Source organism: Marmota monax, unplaced genomic scaffold (assembly GCF_021218885.2).
Source record: "Marmota monax isolate L192 unplaced genomic scaffold, Marmota_monax_Labrador192_F-V1.1 WCK01_AAM20220418_F8-fsc00037, whole genome shotgun sequence".
Taxonomy (NCBI): domain Eukaryota; kingdom Metazoa; phylum Chordata; class Mammalia; order Rodentia; family Sciuridae; genus Marmota; species Marmota monax.
In genome coordinates, this window is record NW_026693245.1 from 12,901,460 (window position 1) to 12,916,530 (window position 15,071).

Sequence of the window (15,071 nt, forward strand, 5' to 3'; positions counted from 1 at the left end):
AAATAACATAGATGCTTGCTCCAGGAAATGCTTGCTCCCGGAAAACAAGACTATAAACCGACTAAAATATATTGTTAAACGAGACTAACTGTTTACCCATAAAGGCAGGCTTTGAGAGCCTCACTTTGCTTTAAGACCCATTAATCTAAAGCTTCTAGGCCCTAAATTTTTCTTAATCTCAACCATTTTTCCACATATGAAGACCAGTCTCCCAGATATGGCTATGAAACTCTGCAAATATCCTTCCCCTACTTTATCTTCCTGAAGTACTACAAAGTTTTAAAAAAATGGTATTCTTCCTTATTTCCATGAAACTGATACTTAGTTTTGCTTGATTGGTAGGTTCTGCTGGGGATCTTTTTTGAGGAGTTGGCTGCCAACAGATAAATGATTGCATAAAATTATCAGTAGTATTCTGAAGGGTCCCTCCCCATCACTGCCATATTTTCCTATTGGATTACTTGTGAACAATATCATGAATTTTATTTTTATCTATTATAACATACTCCCAGCACCTCAAACACTATTCATGATATACTAAGACTCAGTAGATACTTGGATCAATATAACTGCAAGTAAATCATGAATGTGACATTAATACAATTTTTAATTTTTTAATGTTTTAATTAGTTATACATGACAGTAGAATGAATATACACACTTTAATATATCATACATAGATGGGATATAATTTCTCATTTTTCTGAGTGTACATGTTGTAGAATCACATTGGTATTGCAGCAACATATATACATAAAGTAATAATGTATGTTTCAATCTACTATCCTTCCTATCCCCACATCCCCTCCCCTTCACTTCCCTCTACCTAGTCTAAGATAATTCTATTCTTCTCTAGTGTCCCCTCCCCACATTGTGAATTAGTATACATATATTAGAGAAAATATTTGGCATTTGTTTTTTGGGGATTGGCTTATTTCACTTAGCATGGTATTCTCTAACTCCATCCACTTACTGGCAAGTGCCATAATTTTATTCTTCTTTAAAGGTGAGTAATATTCCATTGGGGAATATATATATATATATATATATATATATATATATATATATATATATATATCACATTTTCTTTATCCATTCATCTATTGAAGGACACCTGGGTGGGTTCCATAGCTTAGTTATTGGGAATTGAACTGCTGTAAATATTGACGTGGCTGTATCACTGTGCTATGCTGATTTTAAGTCCTTTGGGTATAAACCGAGGAATGGGATAACTAGGTCAAATGATGGTTCCATTCCAATTTTCTGAGCAATCTCTTTCCATAGTGGTAGTTTATTGATTTGGATAAACACATATTTTCATTAATAGAAATGAAAGAGTAAAAACCCCCAATCCTGTTATCCAAAAAATTCAAATAATTTTCATCTTACTTTTCAGTTCTTAGACACATACAGGCAAACATTTTCCTGGACTGTAACCTTAAAATGGATATATGTATGTATTTTGCTTTTCATTCAGATTGGTTCTAAATAGTTCCATGTTACCAAAGCATTAGCCTAATGATCACCTTAATAATCCATGTTCCTGAATGTGAGTGTGAGTCTTCACTATCATCTATTCACTGTTTTGCCAACAGCAAAGGATGTCTTTGACTTAGAGAGAAATCCTATGGAAACAAAGATATTAGCACTCATCTCATGTTTTTCCTATTGGATTGCATGTGAGCACTAAAATATCATGATTTTATTTATTTTTTATCTATTGTAACATGCTCCCATCACCTCAAACGCTGTCCATGACATATTAAGACTAAGTAGATACTTAGATGAATATAACTGCAAGTAAATCACAAATGTGATTTTAATGCAATTTTTAAAATCTTTAATGTTTTAATTAATTATACATGACACTAGAATGCATTTATGTACTTTGATATATCATACAGAGATGGGATATAATTATATGGATACACATACCAGAGTTTATAAACCTAAATAAGAAGACATGGGTTCTGTTTTTTATTTGTTGTAGTAACCTTCTGAAAAATTAATTCACCTTCACATTTCTTCCTAAGACAAATGGAGCCCTCTTCTCCTTAGGTCTCTGTGGAACATAATTAATACTCTTTGAACAAGGTATAAATCAACATAAATACAAGGGTATTTATAAATGTGATACACTTTACTATGGATAAATCCTGGTCACAAGTACTATTTCAGGGGTATGGATTAAAAATTTAAAAAACCTCCAACAAGGTCACAGAAGAGACCAAAATAAAAACTGTGCTTGCCTAAACATCAAAGCTAGGTTTTAGCCCCAGGTCTCAACCATGCAATTCTGTGAGATAGTCTTCAGTAAAAATCAGCAGATCACAGGGTGCTATAAATTAAAGTCTGAAAATATTATGGTGCATCCAAGCTAAGGGGAAACCACAAGCACGTGCCTCCCTACTGTTTTCCTGAGGTCACAATCATAACCCAGTTTACTAAAGAATGTTTTCAACAAATAGAAATTTTCTACCTAGAATTCATTTTCATTCTTGATTTTATTGCCAAAATTTGCAGTGATAAACTAAAATAATGCTTGAATCCCAGAAATAGTATTTAAGAATATTTAAGGAAGCAGTAGTTTAATTCAATGATCATTTATGAGAAAGGAAATTCTCCAAAGAAAACTTAAATGCTAACTTGGAACACTTAAGTTGTTACGATAACTGGCAAAATAATTAGAGCTAGATATAAAAATGTTCAAAACAAATAATACTTGGCTGAAAATGATAATGCACATCTTTTTTAAAAAAATCAGATCATTCTTCATATTCCATATCCTAAAATAAATCTAGGAAATAGCTAAGTAATTTGAAAGATGCAAAAGTCCCCAGATACCAGAAGCTGCTGCTGTTTCCACTAGATGCTCAAAGTACTAAGGAACCTACCAAAGAATACCATCATGGACCTATTTATTTGGATTAGGACAACCTCCATAGTTGTTTTTTTGTTGTTTTTATTTTTGTCTTTTGGTACTGAGGATTTAACCCAGAGGCATTTTACCTCTGAGCTACATCCGCACTCCGCCCCCCCCCCTTTTCTTTTTATTTTCAGACAGAGTCTTTCTAACTTGCTTAGGGCCTTGCTAAGTATCTGAGGCTGTGATGCTTCTACCTCCATGGCCTTTCTGAAAGACTTTAGTGATGCTCAACTTATCCTCTCTGAATGAGTATCGAACCATTCTTAAAAATATCTGAGAATTCAGCTCTCATAATCATCTTGGAGAACCATCTTGGACAGAAGCTCTTTTTCTCTGTTTTCTTTCAGTTTCTTGCCTCCATTTTGTTCTATGATTTTCTTCTCCATATTCAACTCTTGTTCTTCCCAAATCACTTGGTGAACAGACTTCCCTTCACTCTCAGCCTTTCTATCAGAGTCACCTTACATCCTGACTTCTTATACTTGAGGATGCCCTTTCCCAGGGAGTCTCAAGGAGAGGTTACTCTGGGTCCGCCTGCTGCGGGGGTGAGTGTACTCCTGATTACTCACATTGACTGAGTCATTATTCCTTCTCTACCCTCTTGTGGAAACCTCCTCTTAAACCTCTATGCCAATCAACTTCATCTCTGACTTGTGCCAATCCCCCTCATTACTGCGCTTCATTCATTGACATTAGCCCACTTTCTAGCACGTCCGCATCTTGAGTCCTGCTGCTATCCTGGGTGACCTTGATGTTTATATGGAGGAATCACTTCATGCACAAATCTCTCAGTTCCTTGACTATTTCTTTTCCACAGCAGTCTCCCTCTTTCCTGGTATCCTCCTCCATCTTTTAAAATACCTTATGTTACCTCTAGCACTTAAAGGTTAAGGTTCAAACATTCTATCCTCCAAACAACCTTCTATCTCTTTGGCTTTTTCAATTATTCTAATTTCACTTGTTGGATATCCTGGAGACCTCTAGAGACCCTGAACCTTTTCTATGTCAGTGCCTTCTTATAATCACTCATTTCCACATCCACCTAATTACTTAACTCAAATCATCACTTCCTTCACTCTCTGGCAAACACCCTCAACTACCTTGTCCTGTTTTTCTTACATTGTTCTTGTTTTCCAGTTTGGTACCAACCTCACTGTTCACCCTCTCAGTGCTTATACCAAGGCTGCTTAGCACTATTCGAAATTATTCTAAAACTTCACATATTTGGTTATATGAAAAATCAATGGCAACTATTATCAATTGTACTTCACATATGACTTACTGGTCTAGTCATGGTAATGGTTTTTATTTGTAAATACAGACACTGCTTAATCATCCCTAGACTTTGTCTCTGTTGTTTTCTCTGCCTTTATTGTCTTCTTTTAGGAATCAACTAAGATGTCAGTTCTTCACAAGCCCAGGTTAATTTCTTCTCTATGGTATCCCACATTGCTCCAGATTTCCTCAATCACAATTGTACATAAAATGTGAAAAAAAGATTGTTGTTATCCATTTTCCTGTGTGTGCCCTATTTGGTTCTGTACTCTGTGAAGGAAAAGCAATGTTTGTTGTGTTGAATCTTTTGTCCTCAGTGTCTCAGCAAACACTATTTGTTGGATGAATATAAAGTGAATGCATTAATCTATGTCATATATGACTGAAGGGGTAGTCATATCAGTATTACTTGCATGTAGTCTGTTGTTCCTTTTTCACTGTATGCAATATATATATATAGATATGTGGCTTCAAGAAATGACATCAATATGAATTAAATAACATAGAAATAAGAAAGCTGTAGTCACTTTTTTATGTGTGTGCATTGTATTAAGGATTGAACTCTAGGGGTGCTCTACCACTGAGGCACATCCCCAGGCCATTATTATTATTATTATTATTATATTTTGAGTCAGAGTCTAGCTATGTTGTTGAGGCTGGCCTCAAACTTAAGATTCTCCTGCCTCAGTCTCCCAAGTTGCTGGGATTACAGATATGTATAAACATGCCTGGCAATAGTCACATGTTCACAAGGACACAGAATCAACAGTGGAGAAACAAAGAGAGTACAAATATGAAATGTATTACCAAAAGATGGAAAAGTCACAAAAAGTCAATGGTGTTGTATAGGCATATGGAATAAATTCAACATCCTAAATCTTATTTGTATATGGTAAATTCTTTATGTATTCTAAAGTCTTTATTTTTATGCACAGTTTTAGACAACAGGGTATGTCTCTCTGTGTGATGATAGTTAATATTAGTCATAATTGTTTTAGGAATCACATCATGGTAAAAGTCAGGACATCCTGAGATTGAGATTCATTTGGAAATGTGGACCAAGGTGCCATTTTTCCCAGCCTCAGAAACATTAACTTTGGCATAAATGATAATAATCCATCGAATAAAGTAAATCTATCATCCAGAATGTTACCTAATGATATTAAATGAACTAACTAAATGACACTTATTTTGATTGAATTCCACAGATTTGGAATACATCTAAAAATACCTGACTCCAACTACTTCCTTTCCAATAAAGGGAAGATTTCAAATGAATGAGAGAAATAAGTATGATAGACATGTAATTAATAAATTGTTATAAAGAATTATATAATCAACTAAACACTTCAGGGTAAAAGTGTATATAATATAGGAGGTAATATAATTTTCTTATGGTTTCTATTCTATTTATGAATTTTTTTAAAAAAGTCTCATTGCTCTTATGTAGTATATATTTGTAGAGAAATAAGATTTTTATCACTTCATCCTTTCATAAATTTTACTTGAACATATTTTTCTCATTTTAGATTTTTCATAGTGATGAACTTTGCTCAATATTATTTGAGTGATTATATATGTTTATGAGCACATAATGATTTAATAAATACAATCCTGCAGAATGCTTTTACTCACTTTCTTCATAACAGGGTATTATAAAATGAAATAATGCTGTGGTAAAGAATTTTAAACTCCTCCCAAAGTGGTCAGTGATTAATTTCACATAGTTTTGCATTATATAAGGATAGTCAAGCAAGTTAGTGTTTATGGCAAAGAAACTGAGAAACCAAAGGATTTTTATTCTATGATGGAAATAAATAAGGGAAAGTGCTTTTCTCAGCTCTGTCCTGTGCTGGATATATTACTGTGTCCTGACTTTTCAAAGTGAAATAAATGGGCTCATTGTTAGAAAATGTGGGACACCCAACCAACCTATTATAACAAGTCAAGCTGGCACAACAAAGGATTGGAAATGGAGACCAGATGCTCTGATGTTGTAAATGCACAAATGGCTACTCTTTTTAGGACCATGAGAACCTGGTAAAATAGAGAACTTTGATTTATAAGAACAGACTCTTCCCTTGGTACAAGGTACAATACTGACACAGATATACAATAAAATATTGTGATGCATCATTCTTCAGTGTATCCTTAATAAGGATGCCAGAAAGTACTACAGGAGTAAAAAAGAATCACAATATGAAAAAAGTAATTGGAGTTTAATAATTATTGTATGAGTTTGTACATTGAGAACATAGTGAAAATAGTCATTTTTTCAAATTTCTTTAATGCCTGAGAAAAAGCAGTATACATATTTTCATTGTTTATTTTAGATGCAATTCAGGAATTGCTACTTATTCTGGAAGTACAATGTTTTTCATCAGGATATTATATAGCCAGTGTGAAGTGTGCCATTACTTTTAGAGTCTAATTTTAATCTTGAAAATCACAAATTTAAAGTCCAAATAAGACTAGATTTAATTAAATCAGAATCATTGCTTTAAAACAAAAAGGCTGGGATAGTCTGTGAGTATCCTGAGAAGTTCAGACAAATACTATGCTGATACTTAGCATTTAAACACATATAGCCTATTTCTTCAAGATTATGAAAAGTATCACCTCTCCATTTCTTTGCATTGATTATGTTTAGAACCATATCAAGCTCAAGAATTCTGTATTTCTAAAGAATCTATCACAATCATGATTATATATCTTATTTTCAATCTTGGAAAGCTTTATCTAGTAGGTTATAGATTTCCCATATAACTTATTAGATAAGTCTCTTGAAAGTTGAGCACATACCCAATATAAAGTTGTGGAATAGAGAGACTGGGAAATATAACCCTTTAGCTTCATAAGTCCTTATGACCAGAATACCTCAAATATGAAACGTCCACTATTAATACCTTCTCAAGTTAGAACAAATTTGATACATCAGATGTGTCTGCTTGGAACACAATTGTTTCTTTCTTTCTTTTCTTTCTTTTTTTTTTGTTTCGATTTCAATTTAGTAACAAAAAACTAACTGTTTTCTTTTTCGTTTTTCTTTTTTATGTTCACTCTAGAATACTGTTTGTCCTCAAGAAGGCTAGGTGATAAATGGTTGATCAAAGAATCGAATGTCTAACTGGCATCTGGGGCCAGCCCCCCTGTGAATGACACACAGTTCAAGGAAGTATGTCAAGAAGATCCTTGTAAAATGAAGTCTTATATGACTATATCTGTCCCACTCTGCTGAGTAGTTAAATTTATCCCCGAGAGTTACATTTTCCTCCTTTAAATTCTTTGTTTTCTTTTCTTTATAGGACATGGTGATATAAATGTACCCAGTGTACTTCTCCAGACAGGTAATGGGACACCAGTGATGAGAAAGTGCTTGTAATATCATCCTCCCACACATACCCCTGAATATACATCCATTCAGAGGTGTGTCATCCTGCCACAAGGGAACATCTTTCTCCTTGGCCTTCCTTTTATGAAAGCTGACGCAGCCATGAAACAAAACTAGACAGACAGAGTACCACCTCCTTTTCCTCTTCCTCTGTGCCTTTTCTCCTGTGCAGGCAGTGATTGTCACCTGTGTGGTAAACTAAGCCCTCCTTAGAGTACCCGGCGGTACACAGACTACCCAGGAAGCTTAAGCCAGCAGCTGAGTCAGGGCCAGAAGGAGCTCCTAATTCCTCCTCTGGGCAGGAAAAAAAAATTTAGAAGTCAGGAAGCATTTACTTTCAGAAGTGACATGGAAGTAAGAAGGGCCTCCACTGTCATTCCAAACATGACTGAATAGGACTTGGAAGCAGAACATGTCAATGACAAGTGCCAAAAGCAAAATGAAGACTTTTTGCCACAATATGACATGTCCGTAATAACTGTGAATTTCTGCATCAGAAAAAAAATAATTCGACTGACTCCTGTATTTGCTAGAACATCTATTTCCAACCCACAAGTTATTAGTAGGGGATTTTAAAATGTGATTCCAATAGGAAACAAACAACATCAATAATGATAATCACAATTTGTTCCAATACTTCTCCAATACCAGCGCAGCAGTAGCTGTTGCTGCTCTTATGTATGAAGCACTTGCAAGATGCCAGCAACAATACTGAGTATTTTGTCTTTACAGCAAACTCAGGAGGTAGGTAGGTACCCTGTTATTCCTACTCTCGCCCTTGTAAAATTAGGAGTGATTAAGTAACTTTTCAAAGTGATATGGCTTGTAAATGGTGAAATGGTGAGACAGGACTCAGGTTCACACCGTCTCCACCCAGAGCCCCCACTTACTGCCCGCTGTCAGCCACCCCCACACACATGCTGTCATTTCACTCTCAACTTCTCATAGCCTGTACCCTTAGTGCCTGGATGTCCTATTCTCCAACACTGTATAACCAAGGGACCTATGTCCAGGTAAAGCTGCCCTTTGAGAAAAGTATCATACTTGTTATTTGCTTTCTCCTTTTTAAACTGGATCCACTTTCTGCTTTCTTTTTTCTTCTCCACCCTGTATACTGTACTCTCTTCTGTTTTTCATTGCTTTCCTCTGTTATCTGCCTATCCTCTTTTCTCCCACCTAATTCCATTGCTCCACCATCTCTTATTCTTATTCCCCAATATCTCTCGGTAACATGTTTTCTTCAAGGCACACACATTGAAAACACAACACATTCAGAAGCCTTTGGGGTTAGCATTGTATTAAAAGTAAACAGAAAATAAAAATGTAAGTTGTAGTCAGAGAGGAAATATTCACTTTATGAAACATACATCTAATACAAGTCTTATGTCTAGAATTTATAAAGTACCTCCAAAAATAAATAAGAAAAAACAAATTGGCATAAGACGACATACAAATATTTAATAATCATATTAAAAGGTAAATAATATCACTACTTATCAGAGAAATATAAACTTAGACCATGGTAGGATACTACTACACATTCACCAGAATGACCCAAATCAAAAGGACTACAAACACCAAATGTTGGTGAAAATGCAGAAAAAATGAGACTTCCATATATTGCTGGTAGAAGAGCAAAACAGTACCTCATTTTGGAAAGTTGATGGGCAATAGAAAATGAACATTTGCCTAACTATGACTTAATAAATTCTATTCCTAAGAGAAATTCTACACCCAGGAGAAATCAGTGCATATGTTCACAAAAATAATTAGCATAAGAAAGTACTCAACAGCTTTACTTTTAATATCTCCAAACTAGAAACAACACAAATGTTCATCAATCAATAAGAGTGTGAATAAATAAATTATGGTATGTTCATAAAATTGAATACTATATTATAATGGAAAGAAGAAACTGGGGGCTGGGATTGTGGCTCAATGTTAAAGTGCTTGCCCAGCATGTATGAGGCCCTGGGTTCAATCCTCAGCACCACATATAAATAAATAAATAATAAAGGTACATTAACAACTAAAAAACATTTTTTTAAAAGAACAAACTGATGATCTATACACCGATATGAATAAATATTTTAAAAAATACATTTTGGAAGATAGAAGCTAGACACAAAGAGTATAACCATAAAATCCCATTTATATGAAGTTCAATAAGAGGCAAAACTAATCTTTTTTGACAAATGTCAAGAAATAGGGTAGTTAGTATATGAATATATAAATATCTCAAAATTCACCAGGATGTATATTTAATATTTATATATTTCATTGCATATAAATTGTACTTAATAAAAAATGTAAATGGATTAAGAAGTATTTAGGTAGGAAATTATGACATTCCAGATTACTTCTTGCCAAATTCATAACATTTCATTAATAGCTGAACCTTTTGTTTCAAGGAGGATTGATAAAAAGCCAGGAAGCTAGAATGATCCTACCCTCTATGGAAAACAAAATCATAGATGAATTCAAGGTTCTCAACATACCAGGTCTTAAAAATTCGATTTTGGGTTCATTTAAAGTTTCCAAAGTTGCTGAATACACACAACCTAATGTGTTAGGCATACCCAAAGGAAATTGTTAAAATGTGCATTTGAACATATTCATATTGCTGAGAAAACACTGGAAGTTGAATAATGAAAATGTTAATAATTAAAAGCCCTCTTGAATACAGTCTCCTGACCATGAGGAAGCTAAGAGCTGCCATCCATAAAATTTAGTGTTGCAGGCCAAACATCTTTTCCAGACACCAATTACTTCCAGGGCCACAATGTGGCTCTCCAAAGGGGTAGAACAAGTCCCTATAACTCACTGCCCAATATATGACAGAGCTCTCTGCTGTGGCAATATACCAGAGGAAATGGCAAAATGTTATGTTAAGAATGGAAAGAAAATAAATTTAAATGGCATGAGACATCTCCTTTACCATCAAAATATGCACATGCTAAGTAAGGTTCAGTATAGGTTGACAATGGGACCCGAGGACACCCTTAGGTTTATTAATGGTGAACTGGACTGTGGCCAACAGGGCTAGCTAACATAACCACTTCTGATGGCTCTGAAGGAATTGGGATTCCAGTTAACTGAATGGCCATAGAATGTAACTCCTGACTTCACCTTCTACTTTTTTTCAAGGTTTAGACAATCCAGAAAATTATACTTTTGAATTTCTTATTACTCAATATTCAATTTGCAAATTACTTTTGCTTCCTAAGATAATAACAATCACTTTAATGAATCCTTAGTCTTTGTTTCTTGTTGATTGGGCATTCTTATATGTGATTTCTCTTGGCTGTCTTTTGGAACAGAAGTCATCCTTGTCTCATCTTCATAAAAGACAAATTATTTGCTTCCTAACACTGAATAAATATGTAAATGGTAACCATAATATTGCTCATACTTAATTCTTACGTTCTTGATTAAGAGAAAAGAAAATTTGAAACAATAGAAGTGCTAGGACATAGACAATTCTGAATACTGAAGTTCCTTGGTTCTTGGAAACAATTTTTTTTTAGCAACACATTAAAATCTAATTAAATAAGCCTAGCTTTTACCTGAGATTTTTAATTATACATATTACCAAACTATAGGGAGATACTATTACTGAATCATTTTCTTTTACAAGCACATGGGCTTGAAATGAGAAATCATGTTTAGCCACCAAATTTTAAGATACCAAAGTTAATTGAATATACTAGGGGCTTAAATCAGTTCATTTAAATTTAATTATAATACCTTCTCCCTCAAATGTGGAGAAAGAAGACAATTATTCTAAGACAAACCTGGTATACAGAGAAGAGTTAATCAAGCCTCTTACTATTGAATTTAAATGGATCTTTTGAAAAATTGAACCTTAACTAGTATCTGAGAACTTAGATTTCAGGAGGTATCCCACCATTCTCTAAATTTTAAGAGTGGCTCATTGTGTCCCAATTGCTTATGCAAACAATGTGGTTTATGTTGAACACATACTTTCCTCCTTAGAAGTCTGGAATTTTGGTACATTCTAGTCAGAAGGTACCTAGCTAACCTCTTCCTAATAAAAACTCCAGGCACTGAGTTCCTGGTAGGCTGCCCTGGTAAAAGACATCCCTGATGAAAACCTTTCACATTGTTACTACTCAGTATTGGAGGAATTAAATGCATCCTGTTTTACTCCACTTGGAGAGTAGCTTTTGGGAGTTTGCATCTGTTTTCTGCAGATTTTGCCATGTGTGCCCTTTCCTTTTGCTTTAAATTCTTTTGCCATAATCAAAGCCAATAATACGACCAACTGATGAGCTCTGGGGGCTCCTCTTTTCTTTGCTTCAAGGTAAGAATTTGTTGCATTTTTATTTACCTAGTAGTAATGACCTGTGTCTTTTAATAACAAAAGTTCTTTGGATGGGTCTATAATAATCTAAACAGCTAAATTCAGTATCTTAGAGTCAAGTTACTGGCCAAATATTTTAGCACAACTTCCCTTTTACAAATATTTTTAGTTGTAGATGGACACAATACCTTTGTTTTATTTATTTTTATGTAGTGCTGAGGATTGAACCCAGTGCCTCACATGTGCTAGGCAAGCACTTGATTTTTTGGGATGGTACCTTTTGGATTTCACTACAAAATACAAAAGGTACCACCCCTAAAAATCCCTTTAACTAAGCAGAGAATGAAAAATAATCACATTTGTAGCATAAATAGATTTGTTCATGTAAGTCTTATTAAATGCTCAATTGTCTGTCTGTGTGAGCCACTAGGTTTCATTTCCTCCCCCCACCTTTTTTTCCTATCCAAGCTTCTTAAAAATGCAGCTGGCCAGAGTAAATAATGAATGTGCCCACTCTCCTCGTTTTCTTTTACATTTTTTAACCTGCTTTTATGTTGCTATTAAGAGTAAAAAATGTACTGGTAAATAGCAAGAAAAAGAAAAAAAAAAAACCTATGAAGTAGAAAGTTATTTGATAGGGATGTGACCTTGGCTGATCCTTTCATAAGAACTAACACTAAATAGATAGCCTTATGTTGAGAACTAAAACAGTATTATGGTAAGTAACACCTCAAAGTGTCAAAGGCCAAATTATTAAGCTCAGGAATATAATTGCATATTTCTTTTTATTCTAATTACAGTGCAATCTCTTCTTGATTCCAAGTTCGTTTTGCATCAATGAGCACTGCCTGCTGTTTCCACATATGTATGCCTACACAGTAATTTGTCCATTAGTTCTCATTTGTTAACAATCCTTGTATTAAATTACAAATATCCAATATTAATTTTCCATGTATAATTCCCTTTGCCTGGATGCTCATTAGCTTTCACCAATACATTTTCAATGCCTTCTTGTAAAATAATGGACTAAAATGCTTCATCCTGCAGAGTAGAGATGTTACCTGAGAAAAATCATCCTTTTTCCCCCCCTGGACTCCCAAAACACTATTGTCATCCTACTCAAATCAAGCAATGATCCAGAAAAACTCAGAAGACCACAGATAACAATCGTCATCAAAAATATAAAACAGGGAAATGTCACCCGAGGGCACTCACCCACTGGAATCTGCAGAAGTGATAGCAATCAGTGGCAGGATCTTCAGAGGGAGGCTGGTGGGTCGTGGAATGTTCTCTGATTCACTTTTCAAGTCAGCTTGTTCCAACTGTCTGAAGGCAAGAGGAGGAAGCTGAATATTTCGGCATGAAAGTCTCCGCACAAGATAGGGTTCCATTCCCCGGAAAGGGTCTTCCTCTTCATTACTGGAATGCAGTGTTTCCTCAGAGGCCTATGAGTAAAGTTCAAGAAAATACACACAATCAATAAAGGCTCCCATGTTTATGGTTCATAATGGCTTCATACCTTCTCGGGGGGAAATTAACTTAATTTCACATTAACAATAATAGTTACTGAAAAGATTAGAATTTATAACTGAAGTTAAGGCTTATTTTGAAAGCAGTAAATTTGTTCACCAGTATATTTAAGAATAGTTTGGTTGAAACCATTGATTAACATCTTCAGTCATCTTAGAATTCATTAATTTTTTCATGAAATATATAAAATCAAAGGTAAATCAAAACGTTTTTCTACCTTCTATGAAATGAATTGCAAAAACATAATTTCCTTATATATCTTGAGTTATTCATGTCAGGATGTGTGTGTGTGTGTGTGTGTGTGTGTGTTCTCACATAGATGCCTATGAAAAGAGAGGTAGAAATTGACTCCAATTTTTTTCATACTTAGCACCATATTTGCAACACGTTTTCATACATCTCTAATATTCTCTTGCCAATTGCTATAATAAGAATTTCTGAGAGGGATTTTTAAAAAGGTATGAAAATAAAATCTGAATGCAGATAGGATTTAAAATGCACCTGAATTTTGAAAAATTTGAGCTACAGTACCCACATACAAAGGCAAATCAAGTCTAGAATCAAGTAGAAAATTTAGTATTTTTATTTTAATTGAGAAAAATGTCCATTACATGAACAATAATTATTTCTAAGTTGTTAAAAAGTCTGCCTGAGTAACATTTATTATATTCACATACTTAGAATTACAGTATCATCAAATGCTACAACACACTTCAGTAGAGTGCTAGGTTTTTGAATACTTACCACTTTACCAGTTGGGTTTTGGTGTGTGTGTGTGTGTGTGTGTGTGTGTGTGTGTGTGTAACAGGGATTGAACCCAGGGGCACTAACTACTGGGCAACATCCCAGCACTTTTATATTTTATTTAGAGACAGGATCTTGCTGAGTTAGTGCCTCACTAAGTTGCTGAGGCTGGCTTTGAACTTGAGATCTTCCTGCTTCAACCTCTGGAGCTGCTGAGATTATAGGCATGTGCCACCATGGCCAGCACCACCTGTGTTGTTTAATCTAAGGAGTAAGTTTCTTTCTCATAAAAACAGAACTGGTATTTACCCATAAGAATTAAATGATACATGGATAGCTGATTGCCTATAATGTGCTAAGGAATGGTAAAGGGCGATTTTCTTCCCTTCTGAGTTTTATAAATGAAGAAACTCACCCAGAGGCAAAGTACCTTCCTGCAAAGTAGCTTTTGGTTATAAGTTAAAACTGCATGAACTTTGGAGCATTCAGAACCAGAATATAATCTTTATTGCACTCCTTATTATACCACTATCTTGGATCAATTAACTTGAGCTCACTAAGGTTATTTCTCCAAAAACCGAGATAATTTTCTCTGAAAAACTGAGGTAATATTATTTACCTCTTGAGATCATGGTTTGGAGCAGGTACAAAGAATCATAAGCACCCACATCTGGCTCAGTTTGTACTCAACAAAGTGGCTGTTATTATGATTGGAATCCAGTCTAATTCTTTTTTTTTTTTTTTCCATAGCACTATGCTACCTTTGATGCTCATTCTAACCTGGTTGATTTCCAAATAGAAAATGTGTCTCTTCCTGTTATACATCTTGAAAACTATGAAAGCAACAATGGACTATTCAGCCTTGCATTGTGTTGTCTAAT

The 15,071-nt window shown here is 34.6% G+C and overlaps 1 long non-coding RNA gene across 2 annotated transcripts in view; it reads right to left on the reverse strand.

Moving 5' to 3' along the window:
- Nucleotides 1-15,071, reverse strand: part of LOC131424628 (uncharacterized) — a 559,968-nt gene that overhangs the window by 24,576 nt on the left and 520,321 nt on the right. Inside the window, exon 4 of one of the 2 annotated variants that reach the window (XR_009227981.1) lies at nt 13,132-13,361. This is a non-coding gene — a long non-coding RNA (uncharacterized LOC131424628). Of the gene's footprint in view, nt 1-1,059; nt 13,362-15,071 lie in introns of those variants that run through there. The other variant, XR_009227980.1, reaches the window with a different exon arrangement.